The following is a 17,583-nucleotide window of genomic DNA, read 5'->3' as shown; positions in this document are numbered from 1 at the left end:
TGGGTGGGTGTGTGACTGACTGGGTGGTGACTGACTGACTGGATTTGGGTGACTGACTGGGTGGTGGGTGACTGACTGGGTGAGTGACTGACTGGGTTACTGAGAGACTGACTGGGTTACTGAGTGATGACTGGGTTACTGATTGTCTGACTGGGTTACTGGTGACTGACTGGGTTACTGGTGACTGACTGGGGGGGTGGGTGACTGATTGGGGGGGTGGTGACTGACTGGGGTGGTGGTGACTGACTGGGGTGGGTGACTGACTGGGTGTAGAATGGGACAAATACATTAGGAATAACTGTAGACAGCATAAAACATTGTTACAATCAACCAAACAACGTTTTATTTAACAGTGTATGCGGCCGGGAGCACCACCCCTTTGGCACCTCCTTGTCGCGCGGGCCCCCCTTCTTCGCGCCCCCCCCCCCCAAAAGACCCTCTTTATATTTTTAATTTAACCTGCCTATTATTATTTATTCCGTGGGATTAAAAAAAAAGGGGGGGGGGGAAGAATTCAAGGACAAAGCAATGAGGTCTCTATAAGTCACCCCCCCCCCCCTTCTTATCCTAATACGTTATTGGGGAATGGATGGGCTAAAATCCTAACTGAGAAAGGCTGGGCAGGCCTTATATAGAGCCTGGCCGCGCGCCCACAAAGCCTGGAGCGGCGCGCGCCAATCAGCTGTCAGGTAGGGGGAGTTTTTTTTTTTCAGCGCAAGCAGGGAAAATTTAAAAAAAACAAACACGTGTGCTGCTTGGCCAATATTTACTCGCCCGGAGGTTAAATCCACCCGCCCCGGGCGTGTAAATGTATAGGATTGTCGAACACTGTATATATGTGTGTGTATGTGTGTGTATATATATATGTGTGTGTGTGTGTGTATATATATATGTGTGTGTGTGTGTGTGTATATATATATATATGTATATACATGTGTGTGTATATATATGTGTGTGTGTGTGTGTGTGTGTGTGTATATATATATCAACCAAATATATGTGTGTATATGTATGTGTGTGTATATATATATGGACTGCAGTGTGTGTGTGTGTGTTGTGATTGAGTGCTGTGTGTGTTGGTGGTGATTATGTGAGTTGGTTGTGACTGTGTGTGTGTGTAGTGATTGAGTGTGTGCTGTGCTGGTTGTGATTTGAGTGTGTGTTGTGTGTGTGTGTGCTGTGCCTGTTGGTTGTGTGTGTGTTGTGATTGAGTGTGTGTGTTGGTTGTGTGTGTTGTGATTGTGTGTGTGTGTGTTGTGATTGAGTGTGTGTGTTGGTTGTGTGTGTTGTGATTGTGTGTGTGTGTGTGTGTGTGTGTGTGTGTGTGTGTGTGTGTGTGTGTGTGTGTGTGTGTGTGTGCTGTGCCTGTTGGTTGTGTGTGTTGTGATTGTGTGTAGGTGTTGTGATTGAGTGCTGTGTGTGTTGGTGGTGATTATGTGAGTTGGTTGTGACTGTGTGTGTGTGTAGTGATTGAGTGTGTGCTGTGCTGGTTGTGATTTGAGTGTGTGTTGTGTGTGTGTGTGCTGTGCCTGTTGGTTGTGTGTGTGTTGTGATTGAGTGTGTGTGTTGGTTGTGTGTGTTGTGATTGTGTGTGTGTGTGTTGTGATTGAGTGTGTGTGTTGGTTGTGTGTGTTGTGATTGTGTGTGTGTGTGTGTGTGTGTGTGTGTGTGTGTGTGTGTGTGTGTGTGTGTGTGTGTGTGTGTGCTGTGCCTGTTGGTTGTGTGTAGTTGTGATTGTGTGTAGGTGTTGTGATTGAGTGCTGTGTGTGTTGGTGGTGATTATGTGAGTTGGTTGTGACTGTGTGTGTGTGTAGTGATTGAGTGTGTGCTGTGCTGGTTGTGATTTGAGTGTGTGTTGTGTGTGTGTGTGCTGTGCCTGTTGGTTGTGTGGTGTGTTGTGATTGAGTGTGTGTGTTGGTTGTGTGTGTTGTGATTGTGTGTGTGTGTGTTGTGATTGAGTGTGTGTGTTGGTTGTGTGTGTTGTGATTGTGTGTGTGTGTGTGTGTGTGTGTGTGTGTGTGCTGTGCCTGTTGGTTGTGTGTGTTGTGATTGTGTGTAGGTGTTGTGATTGAATGCAGCGTTGCACAAACTGAGGGGGGGACGCCCCGGGCGCAAGATTATTTAGGTGGGGCGCGTGCAGCAAAACCTGGTTGCGCAGGTGAAAAAGATGTGCGCGCGCGGGCGGCCCAACAGAATAGTGCAGGTGGGGCCACGTGATTCGGAGGTACGGGGGAGGAGCACGCCCCAGCACTGCGATGTCAAACGCCCCTCCCTCCGGTGTCTGCCCTACAATAGCGCTGTGTTCCTGCTCTCCTCCGCTGGCAGCCTGCTTCGCTGCGATCCTCTGCGAGGGAGAGGGTCGGCTGCCACTATATCAACCACACTATGAGCTGCGATCCTCTGCAAGTGAAAGGGTCGCTGCCACTTTATCACTCACACTATGAATGTACAGAAATAATAAAATAAAGTGTAAACACTTCCCCGCTCGTGCTTGCAAAATGATGCAGGACACCCGGCGCTCATGCTTGGAGTTGGTGATGTCACCGCTCTCAGCGGCAGCGTGGACGCAGCCTAATTTTGCAAGAGTGAGCTGTTGAAGTATGTAAGTATTTAGGCTGCGCTTATAGTGCCGGCGACGCGACGTCGCCCGAAAACAAATGCATTGTCGCCGCGCGCGCTTATAGTAAGCGTGACGTGGCGACGCGATTTTGATTACATCAGGCAGGGGGGGGCCCGAGAAATTTCATGGATAAAAAGGGGGGCTCGGCATAAAAAGTTTGCTCACCCCTGCAGTAGAGTATACTACCTGTGCTGTTGCTCAATACCATTCGCTGTTACTGCAGAGTACTGTAGCTCCATTCAGGGCTAGTAAGGTATAGTTCACAATCTATATTTGGTGATCTTAATTATTTTTATATCATATATACCTACTGGTGTTTTACATCACTATACTCAGCAGATTAACCCCTCATCCAGGGCTTTTCAGGTATAGCAATCAGTCTATACATGGTGCTCTATGTCAGAGATTATGTTTATTTCAATCTACTGATCAAGTCAGTTCACAACCTTATATGGATAATTAGCACACCCTTTTAGGTCTGGGGCAGATTGTCAAGCAACTGCCACCATTTGTCTATATGGTGCTCTATCTAGTCTATCACCCACTGCAGCCAGCAATGTTTTTTTTAGAAGTGCAGCACATTATACTATAACTATCACCGTGCATTACCAACTATAGCTACAGGTCTTATTAACATGACCTAGCGCTACCGTTGATGTACATCCTTAGGGCAGTACTGTTATACTGTTTATTTAACCTTAAGGAAACATAGATGCATTATCGATCAAGATTAAAATGACACTCAATTGCTAACCATAGGCTGTGCAATCAACCAACCATTAGCAGTGTCATTTCAATACTATTGCACCAAATGAGTGCTTTACTGGGGTTATTTTCTCCTTTGTTCATCAATTTCATATACTGTGCCAATGCTTTCATATACTGTGCCAATGCTTTCATGTACTGTGCCAATGCTTTCATGTACTGTGCCAATGCTTTCATATACTGTGCCAATGCTTTCATATACTGTGCCAATGCTTTCATGTACTGTGCCAATGCTTTCATGTACTGTGCCAATGCTTTCATATACTGTGCCAATGCTTTCATGTACTGTGCCAATGCTTTCATGTACTGTGCCAATGCTTTCATGTACTGTGCCAATGCTTTCATGTACTGTGCCAATGCTTTCATGTACTGTGCCAATGCTTTCATATACTGTGCCAATGCTTTCATATACTGTGCCAATGCTTTCATAACCTGTGCCAATGCTTTCATATACTGTGCCAATGCTTTCATATACTGTGCCAATGCTTTCATATACTGTGCCAATGCTTTCATGTACTGTGCCAATGCTTTCATATACTGTGCCAATGCTTTCATATACTGTGCGTGGGTAACCAGAAAAATCCACCGGCCTCTGTATATTGCACAGCTAAAATGTCATGTTAATAAAGACATGGTGAGGAAAACCAAACCCATCCGAATGTGCTTACATGTCCCCACGTTCTGTATGTATGTGCTTACATGTGCCCACGTTCTGTATGTATGTGCTTACATGTGCCCACGTTCTGTATGTATGTGCTTACATGTGCCCACGTTCTGTATGTATGTGCATACATGTGCCCACGGTCTGTATGCGTGTGCTTACATGTCCCCACGTTCTGTATGCATGTGCTTACATGTGCCCACGGTCTGTATGCATGTGCTTACATGTCCCCACGGTCTGTATGCATGTGTTTACATGTGCCCACGGTCTGTATGCATGTGCTTACATGTCTCCACAGTCTGTATGCATGTGCTTACATGTGCCCACGGTCTGTATGCATGTGCTTACATGTGCCCACGTTCTGTATGTATGTGCTTACATGTGCCCACGTTCTGTATGTATGTGCTTACATGTCCCCACGTTCTGTATGTATGTGCTTACATGTGCCCACGTTCTGTATGTATGTGCTTACATGTGCCCACGTTCTGTATGTATGTGCATACATGTGCCCACGGTCTGTATGCATGTGCTTACATGTCCCCACGTTCTGTATGTATGTGCTTACATGTGCCAACGGTCTGTATGCATGTACTTACATGTCCCACGTTCTGTATGTATGTGCTTACATGTCCCCACGGTCTGTATGTATGTGCTTACATGTGCCCACGGTCTGTATGCATGTGCTTACATGTCCCCACGGTCTGTATGTATGTGCTTACATGTCCCCACGTTCTGTATGTATATGCTTACATGTCCCCACGTTCTGTATGTATGTGCTTACATGTCCCCACGGTCTGTATGCATGTGCTTACATGTCCCCACGTTCTGTATGTATGTGCTTACATGTCCCCACGTTCTGTATGTATGTGCTTACATGTCCCCACGTTCTGTATGTATGTGCTTACATGTCCCCATGTTCTGTATGCATGTGCTTACATGTCCCCACGTTCTGTATGCATGTGCTTACATGTCCCCACGTTCTGTATGTATGTATTTACATGTCCCCACGTTCTGTATGTATATGCTTACATGTGCCCACGGTCTGTATGCATGTGCTTACATGTCCCCACGGTCTGTATGTATGTGCTTACATGTCCCCACGTTCTGTATGCTTGTGCTTACATGTCCCCATGTTCTGTATGCATGTGCTTACATGTCCCAACGGTCTGTATGTATGTGCTTACATGTGCCCACGGTCTGTATGTATGTGCTTACATGTCCCCACGTTCTGTATGTATGTGCTTACATGTCCCCACGGTCTGTATGTATGTGCTTACATGTCCCCACGGTCTGTATGTATGTGCTTACATATCCCCACGTTCTGTATGCATGTGCTTACATGTCCCCACGTTCTGTATGTATGTGCTTACATGTCCCCACAGTCTGTATGCATGTGCTTACATGTCCCCACGTTCTGTATGCTTCTGCTTACATGTGCCCACGGTCTGTATGTATGTGCTTACATGTCCCCACGTTCTGTATGTATGTGCTTACATGTCCCCACGTTCTGTATGTATATGCTTACATGTCCCCATGTTCTGTATGCATGTGCTTACATGTCCCCACGTTCTGTATGTATGTGCTTACATGTCCCCACGTTCTGTATGTATGTGCTTACATGTCCCCACGTTCTGTATGTATGTGCTTACATGTCCCCACGTTCTGTATGTATATGCTTACATGTGCCCACGGTCTGTATGCATGTGCTTACATGTCCCCACGGTCTGTATGTATGTGCTTACATGTCCCCACGGTCTGTATGCTTGTGCTTACATGTCCCCATGTTCTGTATGCATGTGCTTACATGTCCCAACGGTCTGTATGTATGTGCTTACATGTGCCCACGGTCTGTATGTATGTGCTTACATGTCCCCACGTTCTGTATGCTTGTGCTTACATGTGCCCACGGTCTGTATGTATGTGCTCACATGTCCCCACGTTCTGTATGTATGTGCTTACATGTCCACACGTTCTGTATGTATGTGCTTACATGTCCCCATGTTCTGTATGCATGTGCTTACATGTCCCCACGGTCTGTATGCATGTACTTATATAATGTCTTTTATATATATATATATATATATATATATTTTCCCCTTTGCTCGTTAGTATTATAAGATGCTGGGAAATCAGTTCCTGTCTAAATGTTTATTCTGCCTAGTTTATTTGTATCAGTATTCTGTAATATTCATTATTTACTCATCTTCATATATCTATGTACAGGGGTTTGTCACTTTGTTACCCACCATAACGTATATAACGTGTGGGTGAAACCTATCCCAGCATCACATTGCTAAGCCAGTATTACCAGCCTCGCACTCAGGAGCCCAAAAGTTTGTAACTGCTGTCTGTGAGTGAGGGTTACTGACTCTGCACTTCTCTAACCCAGGCTGTGCTGAAAAGCTGTGTTCTGCAGCAGGCATAAGCTGATAGGGGGTCCCATGTTAAAATGGATCAGAAGCAAACAGTGACACAGTGTGCTCATTTGCATATCATTACCCAGAATCCCTGGCTGCAGTTGAAGCACTGTATGCTAGGAATTAATGGGGAAGGGCAGGTTGCAGGCGTGTCTGATACATGTGAAAGTGCGCACAAGTAATATTTTTATTTGCTTTAATTTTTTTGCTCTAAAATTCTGACACACAAAAAAAAGATAAAACCAGATTTTAGTACATAAACCCCATTCTGTTTTAACTCCATAAACCCTAACTACCCCCCACACAGGAGCGCCCCCATTCTGTATTTGGGGTCTCACGCTGAGGCTGGCAGTAACTGCTGCATTAGATATTATTCAGCACAATCACAGTTAAGTCTCAGCCAGACAGTAATATTCTGCCTGCGGGTTACACTGATCCCAGCGGGGTTACACTGATCCCAGCGGGGTGAGGCGCTCTGTTACAGTAACTAGCTGCGCGGTGCAATCCTGTCCCCCCCTGTAAGGACGAGTTAATGACTTGCTCTGGCTATAGCACACACAGGGAGCGCAGGCGTCCTCACAGAATAACACAACTGGTGCAACAGTTTCATCACCATGTCCAGTCACACACATTACATGCACCATACTGTCAGTGCTGCGGGAGCTCGTTATTCATTACATCATCCTGCAGGCCCAACGTCTTATTTTATACATAAGAATGATCTTTTTATTATAATATATATATATCATTTATTTGTATTTTTTTTAATAGTATTCAGAATTTTATTACATAGTTTGTTTATAGCAGGCTTGGGTATAAAAGTACTGGTACTGTGGCAGGTTTGGGTATAAAAGTACTGGTACTGTGGCAGATTTGGATATAAAAGTACGGGTACTGTGGTAGGTTTGGGTATAAAAGTACTGGTACTATGGCAGGTTTGGATATAAAAGTACCGGTACTGTGGTAGGTTTGGGTATAAAAGTACTGGTACTGTGGCAGGTTTGGATATAAAAGTACTGGTACTGAGGGAGGTTTGGGTATAAAAGTACTGGTACTGTGGCAGGTTTGGGTATAAAAGTACTGGTGCTGAGGGAGGTTTGGGTATAAAAGTACTGGTACTGAGGGAGGTTTGGACATAAAAGTACTGGTACTGTGGCAGGTTTGCGTACAAAAGTACTGGTACTGTGGCAGGTTTGGATATAACAGTACTGGTACTGTGGTAGGTTTGGATATAAAAGTACTGGTACTGTGGTAGGTTTGGATATAAAAGTACTGGTACTGTGGTAGGTTTGGATATAAAAGTACTGATACTGAGGGAGGTTTGGGTATAAAAGTACTGGTACTGTGGCAGGTTTGCATATAAAAGTTCTAGTACAGTGGCAGGTTTGGGTATAAAAGTACTGGTACTGTGGCAGGTTTGCATATAAAAGTACCGGTACTGTGGTAGGTTTGGGTATAAAAGTACTGGTACTGTGGCAGGTTTGCATATAAAAGTACCGGTACTGTGGTAGGTTTGGGTATAAAAGTACTGGTACTGTGGCAGGTTTGGATATAACAGTACTGGTACTGAGGTAGGTTTGGGTATAAAAGTACTGGTACTGTGGCAGATTTGCATATAAAAGTTCTGGTACTGTGGCAGGTTTGGATATAAAAGTACTGGTACTGTGGCAGGTTTGGATATAACAGCACTGGTACTGTGGCAGATTTGGATATAAACGCGGCTGTTTTTTTTTTATTGCCGACGCGAGGTGCGCGTGCCAGGGTTCCCCGAAGGTGGTTGAAGAGGTGGCGGGATAAGGGGGGATGCGGAGAAGCAGAGGGGTACCCGGAGAAAGCAGAGGCGGAGCAGCCAGGGGGTCGCGAGGGGAGGGGAAGGAGGCGGGGAAGATGCGGCTGGCGCGCAGCCAAGTTCGGCGCCAGCCGAAAAAAGCCACGGGACGACACGGGTAAATCAAAGAATAAAGCTGCCGCAGCAGTAGCTTTCAAATTTAGACTTCAAAATCCAGCTTTAAATTGCATATTGAATCATGAGATTGAATAAGTAACCTGCTCTGCCTTCTTGGGGATGATCAGTAAGTAAGAATGCTGCAGAGATTGCAATGCTGCTGTGATGATCAGTAAGAAGGTGCTGCAGAGATTGCAATGCTGCTGTGATTATCGGTAAGTAAGAGTGCTGCAGAGATTGCAATGCTGCTGTGATGATCAGTAAGTAAGGGTGCTGCAGAGATTGCAATGCTGCTGTGATGATCAGTAAGTAAGAAGGTGCTGCAGAGATTGCAATGCTGCTGTGATGATCAGTAAGTAAGGGTGCTGCAGAGATTGCAATGCTGCTGTGATGATCAGTAAGTAAGAGTGCTGCAGAGATTGCAATGCTGCTGTGATGATCAGTAAGTAAGAGTGCTGCAGAGATTGCAATGCTGCTGTGATGATCGGTAAGTAAGGGTGCTGCAGAGATTGCAATGCTGCTGTGATGATCAGTAAGTAAGAGTGCTGCAGAGATTGCAATGCTGCTGTGATGATCAGTAAGTAAGAGTGCTGCAGATTGCAATGCTGCTGTGATGATCAGTAAGTAAGAGTGCTGCAGAGATTGCAATGCTGTTGTGATGATCGGTAAGTAAGAGTGCTGCAGAGATTGCAATGCTGCTGTGATGATCAGTAAGTAAGAATGCTGCAGAGATTGCAATGCTGCTGTGATGATCGGTAAGTAAGGGTGCTGCAGAGATTGCAATGCTGCTGTGATGATCAGTAAGAAGGTGCTGCAGAGATTGCAATGCTGCTGTGATGATCGGTAAGTAAGAAGGTGCTGCAGAGATTGCAATGCTGCTGTGATGATCAGTAAGTAAGAGTGCTGCAGATTGCAATGCTGCTGTGATGATCAGTAAGTAAGAGTGCTGCAGAGATTGCAATGCTGCTGTGATGATCAGTAAGTAAGAGTGCTGCAGAGATTGCAATGCTGCTGTGATGATCAGTAAGTAAGAGTGCTGCAGATTGCAATGCTGCTGTGATGATCAGTAAGTAAGAGTGCTGCAGATTGCAATGCTGCTGTGATGATCAGTAAGTAAGAGTGCTGCAGAGATTGCAATGCTGCTGTGATGATCAGTAAGTAAGGGTGCTGCAGAGATTGCAATGCTGCTGTGATGATCAGTAAGTAAGAAGGTGCTGCAGAGATTGCAATGCTGCTGTGATGATCGGTAAGTAAGGGTGCTGCAGAGATTGCAATGCTGCTGTGATGATCAGTAAGTAAGAGTGCTGCAGAGATTGCAATGCTGCTGTGATGATCAGTAAGTATGAGTGCTGCAGATTGCAATGCTGCTGTGATGATCAGTAAGTAAGAGTGCTGCAGAGATTGCAATGCTGCTGTGATGATCGGTAAGTAAGAGTGCTGCAGAGATTGCAATGCTGCTGTGATGATCAGTAAGTAAGAATGCTGCAGAGATTGCAATGCTGCTGTGATGATCGGTAAGTAAGGGTGACTGCAGAGATTGCAATGCTGCTGTGATGATCAGTAAGTAAGAGTGCTGCAGAGATTGCAATGCTGCTGTGATGATCAGTAAGAAGGTGCTGCAGAGATTGCAATGCTGCTGTGATGATCGGTAAGGAAGAAGGTGCTGCAGAGATTGCAATGCTGCTGTGATGATCAGTAAGTAAGAGTGCTGCAGATTGCAATGCTGCTGTGATGATCAGTAAGTAAGAGTGCTGCAGAGATTGCAATGCTGCTGTGATGATCAGTAAGGCTAAGGCCCCGCTCCCAGAGTCAGCGCACCCGCACTGCAGACAGGCGGGGCGCTGACATACACAGACCGCGATATGCGGTCTGTAGGGAGCGGGAGGTGGGCGGGAGTCGGAGGTTTGACAGGGAGGGGGGGGCGTGGCTTGAGCGGAGGGACCCGCTACTCTCCCCCCCCTCTCTCCACGGCTCGGGCTGGAGCTGCTGATTTAAGGTAAGTAAGCAACACACACACGCAGGCACACACAGACACACGCAGGCATTCATACACACGCGCACACACACAGGCACATACAGACAGACAGAGGCAGGCACTCACGCACTCAGACACATACACACACACAGACAGGCACGCACGCACTCAGACACACACACAGACAGAGGCAGGCACTCACGCACTCAGACACACACACACACACAGACAGGCACGCACGCACTCAGAAACACACACAGACAGGCACTCATGCTGCTTTCACTCCACACTCCTCCCCGCTCCCCGAAGCCTCTCCTCCTCCCGAAGCCTCCCCTCCCCATTGGCTCACAGCCACACCACGTGACGCGTCAACGCTAGAGATCACCATTCTCTTGTGTTCCATAGCGGCTGACGCGTCACAGCGTGTAGTAAGCTGTGCAGCCAGGGGGGACCGGGACCGGCTCGGGAGGATTCCCCTGCTGGTGAGGAAAGCCCGTGCAGCCGCCCGCGCCACTGAGCGCAGCGGGACCGAGGCTTAAGTAAGAAGGTGCTGCAGAGATTGCAATGCTGCTGTGATGATCGGTAAGTAAGAGTGCTGCAGAGATTGCAATGCTGCAGTGATGATCAGTAAGTAAGAGTGCTGCATAGATTGCAATGCTGCTGTGATGATCAGTAAGTACGAAGGTGTTGCAGAGATTGCACTGCTGCTGTGATGATCAGTAAGAAGGTGCTGCAGAGATTGCAATGCTGCTGTGATGATCGGTAAGTAAGGGTGCTGCAGAGATTGCAATGCTGCTGGGATGATCGGTAGTAAGAAGGTGCTGCAGAGATTGCAATGCTGCTGTGATGATCGGTAAGTAAGGGTGCTGCAGAGATTGCAATGCTGCTGTGATGATCGGTAAGTAAGAAGGTGCTGCAGAGATTGCAATGCTGCTGTGATGATCGGTAAGTACGAGTGCTGCAGAGATTGCAATGCTGCTGTTATGATCGGTAAGTAAGAAGGTGCTGCAGAGATTGTAATGCTGCTGTGATGATCGGTAAGTAAGAGTGCTGCATAGATTGCAATGCTGCTGTGATGATCAGTAAGTACGAAGGTGTTGCAGAGATTGCACTGCTGCTGTGATGATCAGTAAGAAGGTGCTGCAGAGATTGCAATGCTGCTGTGATGATCGGTAAGTAAGGGTGCTGCAGAGATTGCAATGCTGCTGGGATGATCGGTAGTAAGAAGGTGCTGCAGAGATTGCAATGCTGCTGTGATGATCGGTAAGTAAGGGTGCTGCAGAGATTGCAATGCTGCTGTGATGATCGGTAAGTAAGAAGGTGCTGCAGAGATTGCAATGCTGCTGTGATGATCGGTAAGTAAGAAGGTGCTGCAGAGATTGCAATGCTGCTGTGATTATCGGTAAGTATGAGTGCTGCAGAGATTGCAATGCTGCTGTTATGATCGGTAAGTAAGAAGGTGCTGCAGAGATTGTAATGCTGCTGTGATGATCAGTAAGTAAGAGTGCTGCAGACATTGCAATGCTGCTGTGATGATCGGTAAGTAAGGGTGCTGCAGAGATTGCAATGCTGCTGTGATGATCGGTAAGTAAGGGTGCTGCAGAGATTGCAATGCTGCTGTGATGATCAGTAAGTAAGAGTGCTGCAGAGATTGCAATGCTGCTGTGATGAGCAGTAAGTAAGAGTGCTGCAGAGATTGCAATGCTGCTGTGATGATCAGTAAGTAAGGGTGCTGCAGAGATTGCAATGCTGCTGTGATGATCAGTAAGTAACGGTGCTGCAGAGATTGCAATGCTGCAGTGATGATCGATAAGTAAGAAGGTGCTGCAGAGATTGCAATGCTGCTGTGATGATCAGTAAGTAAGAGTGCTGCAGAGATTGCAATGCTGCTGTGATGATCAGTAAGTAAGGGTGCTGCAGAGATTGCAATGCTGCTGTGATGATCAGTAAGTACGAGTGCTGCAGAGATTGCAATGCTGCTGTGATGATCAGTAAGTAAGAAGGTGTTGCAGAGATTGCAATGCTGCTGTGATGATCGGTAAGTAAGAAGGTGCTGCAGAGATTGCAATGCTGCTGTGATGATCAGTAAGTAAGGGTGCTGCAGAGATTGCAATGCTGCTGTGATGATCAGTAAGTAACGGTGCTGCAGAGATTGCAATGCTGCAGTGATGATCGATAAGTAAGAAGGTGCTGCAGAGATTGCAATGCTGCTGTGATGATCAGTAAGTAAGAGTGCTGCAGAGATTGCAATGCTGCTGTGATGATCAGTAAGTAAGGGTGCTGCAGAGATTGCAATGCTGCTGTGATGATCAGTTAGTAAGAGTGCTGCAGAGATTGCAATGCTGCTGTGATGATCAGTAAGTAAGAAGGTGCTGCAGAGATTGCAATGCTGCTGTGATGATCAGTAAGTAAGAAGGTGTTGCAGAGATTGCAATGCTGCTGTGATGATCGGTAAGTAAGAGTGCTGCAGAGATTGCAATGCTGCTGTGATGATCGGCAAGTAAGAGTGCTGCAGAGATTGCAATGCTGCTGTGATGATCAGTAAGTAAGAATGCTGCAGAGATTGCAATGCTGCTGTGATGATCGGTAAGTAAGGGTGCTGCAGAGATTGCAATGCTGCTGTGATGATCAGTAAGTAAGAGTGCTGCAGAGATTGCAATGCTGCTGTGATGATCAGTAAGTAAGAGTGCTGCAGAGATTGCAATGCTGCTGTGATGATCAGTAAGAAGGTGCTGCAGAGATTGCAATGCTGCTGTGATGATCGGTAAGTAAGAAGGTGCTGCAGAGATTGCAATGCTGCTGTGATGATCAGTAAGTAAGAGTGCTGCAGATTGCAATGCTGCTGTGATGATCAGTAAGTAAGAGTGCTGCAGAGATTGCAATGCTGCTGTGATGATCAGTAAGTAAGAAGGTGCTGCAGAGATTGTAATGCTGCTGTGATGATCAGTAAGTAAGAGTGCTGCAGAGATTGCAATGCTGCTGTGATGATCGGTAAGTAAGAGTGCTGCAGAGATTGCAATGCTGCTGTGATGATCAGTAAGTAAGAATGCTGCAGAGATTGCAATGCTGCTGTGATGATCGGTAAGTAAGGGTGCTGCAGAGATTGCAATGCTGCTGTGATGATCAGTAAGTAAGAGTGCTGCAGAGATTGCAATGCTGCTGTGATGATCAGTAAGTAAGAGTGCTGCAGAGATTGCAATGCTGCTGTGATGATCAGTAAGAAGGTGCTGCAGAGATTGCAATGCTGCTGTGATGATCGGTAAGTAAGAAGGTGCTGCAGAGATTGCAATGCTGCTGTGATGATCAGTAAGTAAGAGTGCTGCAGATTGCAATGCTGCTGTGATGATCAGTAAGTAAGAGTGCTTCAGAGATTGCAATGCTGCTGTGATGATCAGTAAGTAAGAGTGCTGCAGAGATTGCAATGCTGCTGTGATGATCAGTAAGTAAGAGTGCTGCAGATTGCAATGCTGCTGTGATGATCAGTAAGTAAGAGTGCTGCAGAGATTGCAATGCTGCTGTGATGATCAGTAAGTAAGGGTGCTGCAGAGATTGCAATGCTGCTGTGATGATCAGTAAGTAAGAAGGTGCTGCAGAGATTGCAATGCTGCTGTGATGATCAGTAAGTAAGGGTGCTGCAGAGATTGCAATGCTGCTGTGATGATCAGTAAGTAAGAGTGCTGCAGAGATTGCAATGCTGCTGTGATGATCAGTAAGTAAGAGTGCTGCAGAGATTGCAATGCTGCTGTGATGATCGGTAAGTAAGGGTGCTGCAGAGATTGCAATGCTGCTGTGATGATCAGTAAGTAAGAGTGCTGCAGAGATTGCAATGCTGCTGTGATGATCAGTAAGTAAGAGTGCTGCAGATTGCAATGCTGCTGTGATGATCAGTAAGTAAGAGTGCTGCAGAGATTGCAATGCTGTTGTGATGATCGGTAAGTAAGAGTGCTGCAGAGATTGCAATGCTGCTGTGATGATCAGTAAGTAAGAATGCTGCAGAGATTGCAATGCTGCTGTGATGATCGGTAAGTAAGGGTGCTGCAGAGATTGCAATGCTGCTGTGATGATCAGTAAGAAGGTGCTGCAGAGATTGCAATGCTGCTGTGATGATCGGTAAGTAAGAAGGTGCTGCAGAGATTGCAATGCTGCTGTGATGATCAGTAAGTAAGAGTGCTGCAGATTGCAATGCTGCTGTGATGATCAGTAAGTAAGAGTGCTGCAGAGATTGCAATGCTGCTGTGATGATCAGTAAGTAAGAGTGCTGCAGAGATTGCAATGCTGCTGTGATGATCAGTAAGTAAGAGTGCTGCAGATTGCAATGCTGCTGTGATGATCAGTAAGTAAGAGTGCTGCAGATTGCAATGCTGCTGTGATGATCAGTAAGTAAGAGTGCTGCAGAGATTGAAATGCTGCTGTGATGATCAGTAAGTAAGGGTGCTGCAGAGATTGCAATGCTGCTGTGATGATCAGTAAGTAAGAAGGTGCTGCAGAGATTGCAATGCTGCTGTGATGATCGGTAAGTAAGGGTGCTGCAGAGATTGCAATGCTGCTGTGATGATCAGTAAGTAAGAGTGCTGCAGAGATTGCAATGCTGCTGTGATGATCAGTAAGTAAGAGTGCTGCAGATTGCAATGCTGCTGTGATGATCAGTAAGTAAGAGTGCTGCAGAGATTGCAATGCTGCTGTGATGATCGGTAAGTAAGAGTGCTGCAGAGATTGCAATGCTGCTGTGATGATCAGTAAGTAAGAATGCAGCAGAGATTGCAATGCTGCTGTGATGATCGGTAAGTAAGGGTGCTGCAGAGATTGCAATGCTGCTGTGATGATCAGTAAGTGAGAGTGCTGCAGAGATTGCAATGCTGCTGTGATGATCAGTAAGAAGGTGCTGCAGAGATTGCAATGCTGCTGTGATGATCGGTAAGTAAGAAGGTGCTGCAGAGATTGCAATGCTGCTGTGATGATCAGTAAGTAAGAGTGCTGCAGATTGCAATGCTGCTGTGATGATCAGTAAGTAAGAGTGCTGCAGAGATTGCAATGCTGCTGTGATGATCAGTAAGTAAGAGTGCTGCAGAGATTGCAATGCTGCTGTGATGATCAGTAAGTAAGAGTGCTGCAGATTGCAATGCTGCTGTGATGATCAGTAAGTAAGAGTGCTGCAGATTGCAATGCTGCTGTGATGATCAGTAAGTAAGAGTGCTGCAGATTGCAATGCTGCTGTGATGATCAGTAAGTAAGAGTGCTGCAGAGATTGCAATGCTGCTGTGATGATCAGTAAGTAAGGGTGCTGCAGAGATTGCAATGCTGCTGTGATGATCAGTAAGTAAGAAGGTGCTGCAGAGATTGCAATGCTGCTGTGATGATCAGTAAGTAAGGGTGCTGCAGAGATTGCAATGCTGCTGTGATGATCAGTAAGTAAGAAGGTGCTGCAGAGATTGCAATGCTGCTGTGATGATCAGTAAGTAAGGGTGCTGCAGAGATTGCAATGCTGCTGTGATGATCAGTAAGTAAGAGTGCTGCAGAGATTGCAATGCTGCTGTGATGATCAGTAAGTAAGAGTGCTGCAGAGATTGCAATGCTGCTGTGATGATCGGTAAGTAAGGGTGCTGCAGAGATTGCAATGCTGCTGTGATGATCAGTAAGTAAGAGTGCTGCAGAGATTGCAATGCTGCTGTGATGATCAGTAAGTAAGAGTGCTGCAGATTGCAATGCTGCTGTGATGATCAGTAAGTAAGAGTGCTGCAGAGATTGCAATGCTGCTGTGATGATCGGTAAGTAAGAGTGCTGCAGAGATTGCAATGCTGCTGTGATGATCAGTAAGTAAGAATGCTGCAGAGATTGCAATGCTGCTGTGATGATCGGTAAGTAAGGGTGCTGCAGAGATTGCAATGCTGCTGTGATGATCAGTAAGTAAGAGTGCTGCAGAGATTGCAATGCTGCTGTGATGATCAGTAAGAAGGTGCTGCAGAGATTGCAATGCTGCTGTGATGATCGGTAAGTAAGAAGGTGCTGCAGAGATTGCAATGCTGCTGTGATGATCAGTAAGTAAGAGTGCTGCAGATTGCAATGCTGCTGTGATGATCAGTAAGTAAGAGTGCTGCAGAGATTGCAATGCTGCTGTGATGATCAGTAAGTAAGAGTGCTGCAGAGATTGCAATGCTGCTGTGATGATCAGTAAGTAAGGGTGCTGCAGAGATTGCAATGCTGCTGTGATGATCAGTAAGTAAGAAGGTGCTGCAGAGATTGCAATGCTGCTGTGATGATCAGTAAGGCTAAGGCCCCGCTCCCAGAGTCAGCGCACCCGCACTGCAGACAGGCGGGGCGCTGACATACACAGACCGCGATATGCGGTCTGTAGGGAGCGGGAGGTGGGCGGGAGTCGGAGGTTTGACAGGGAGGGGGGGGCGTGGCTTGAGCGGAGGGACCCGCTACTCTCCCCCCCCCTCTCTCCACGGCTCGGGCTGGAGCTGCTGATTTAAGGTAAGTAAGCAACACACACACGCAGGCACACACAGACACACGCAGGCATTCATACACACGCGCACACACACAGGCACATACAGACAGACAGAGGCAGGCACTCACGCACTCAGACACATACACACACACAGACAGGCACGCACGCACTCAGACACACACACAGACAGAGGCAGGCACTCACGCACTCAGACACACACACACACACAGACAGGCACGCACGCACTCAGAAACACACACAGACAGGCACTCATGCTGCTTTCACTCCACACTCCTCCCCGCTCCCCGAAGCCTCTCCTCCTCCCGAAGCCTCCCCTCCCCATTGGCTCACAGCCACACCACGTGACGCGTCAACGCTAGAGATCACCATTCTCTTGTGTTCCATAGCGGCTGACGCGTCACAGCGTGTAGTAAGCTGTGCAGCCAGGGGGGACCGGGACCGGCTCGGGAGGATTCCCCTGCTGGTGAGGAAAGCCCGTGCAGCCGCCCGCGCCACTGAGCGCAGCGGGACCGAGGCTTAAGTAAGAAGGTGCTGCAGAGATTGCAATGCTGCTGTGATGATCGGTAAGTAAGAGTGCTGCAGAGATTGCAATGCTGCAGTGATGATCAGTAAGTAAGAGTGCTGCATAGATTGCAATGCTGCTGTGATGATCAGTAAGTACGAAGGTGTTGCAGAGATTGCACTGCTGCTGTGATGATCAGTAAGAAGGTGCTGCAGAGATTGCAATG

Source organism: Ascaphus truei, chromosome 11, assembly GCF_040206685.1.
Source record: "Ascaphus truei isolate aAscTru1 chromosome 11, aAscTru1.hap1, whole genome shotgun sequence".
Classification (NCBI taxonomy): domain Eukaryota; kingdom Metazoa; phylum Chordata; class Amphibia; order Anura; family Ascaphidae; genus Ascaphus; species Ascaphus truei.
This window is presented reverse-complemented; position numbering follows the sequence as displayed.